Raw genomic sequence first — 1,180 nt, 5'->3', positions numbered from 1 at the left:
CAGGAGTTCCAAACTAGCCTGGCCAATATGGTGAAACCCTATCTCTACTAAAAATACAAAAATTAACTGGGCATAGTGCCAGGCTCTGTAATCCCAGCTACTTGACAGGCTGAGGCAGGAGAATCATTTGAACCCGGGAGGCGGAGACTGCAGTGAGCCGAGATCGCACCGCTGCACTCCAGCCTGGGCGTCGCAGGAAGACTCCGTCTCAAAAAAAAAAAAAAAGAAAGAAAAAGGCCAGGCACGGTGTCTCACGCCTGTAATCCCAGCACTTTGGAAGGCTGAGGTGGGCAGGTGGGAGGATCACAAGGTCAGGAGTTCAAGACCAGCCTGACCAACATGGTGAAACCCCCTCTCTACTAAAAATACAAAAATTAGTCAGGCATGGTGGTGTACACCTGTAATCCCAGCTACTCAGGAAGCTGAAGCAGGAGAATCACTTGAACCCTGGAGGTGAAGGTTGCAGTGAGCCAAGATCATACTGCACTCCAGCCTGGGCATCGCAGGGAGACTCCATCTCAAAAAAGAAAAAAAAAAAGGCCGGGCATGTGGCTCACATCTGTAATCCCAGCACTTTGGGAGGCTGAGGCGGGCAGATCACAAGGTCAGGAGATTGAGACCATCCTGGCTAACATGGTGAAGCCCCATCTCTACTAAAAATACAAAAAATTAGCCACGTGTGTGGCACATGCCTGTAGTCCCAGCTACTTGGGAGGCTGAGGCAGGAGAATCGCTTGAACCCTGGAGGCAGAGGTTGCAGTGAGCCAAGATTGCACCACTGAACTCCAGCCGGGGCAGCAGAGCAAGACTCTGTCTCCAAAAAGATAAATAAATAAACACAAAATTACCCAGGCATGGTAGCACATGCCTGTAATCCCAACTGCTCGGGAGGCTGAGGCAGGAGAATCGCTTGAACTCAGGAAGCAGAGGTTGCAGTGAGCAAAGATTGAGCCATTGCACTCCAGCCTGGGCAACAAGAACGAAACTCCGTCTCAAGAAAAAAATAAAAAATTATTAATTTTTTTTTAAATGAGGAAAAGGAGTTGGGAAAGGGAGTATCAAGAGATGAGACTCTTGGATCTACCCAGATAATCCAAGATAATCTCCTCATCCCAACCTTAATCACATTTTCAAAGTTCTTTTGACATGTAAGGTGATACATTCACAGGTTCCAGGGATT

At 48.0% G+C, this 1,180-nt stretch overlaps 1 pseudogene; it reads right to left on the bottom strand.

Annotated features, from left to right (window-relative positions):
- Positions 1-240: 240 nt before the first annotated feature.
- Positions 241-960, bottom strand: LOC117087221 (annotated as a pseudogene).
- Positions 961-1,180: the final 220 nt, after the last annotated feature.

The sequence above is a fragment of the Trachypithecus francoisi genome, unplaced genomic scaffold, assembly GCF_009764315.1.
Source record: "Trachypithecus francoisi isolate TF-2019V2 unplaced genomic scaffold, Tfra_2.0 Contig00628, whole genome shotgun sequence".
Classification (NCBI taxonomy): domain Eukaryota; kingdom Metazoa; phylum Chordata; class Mammalia; order Primates; family Cercopithecidae; genus Trachypithecus; species Trachypithecus francoisi.
This window is presented reverse-complemented; position numbering and strand designations above follow the sequence as displayed.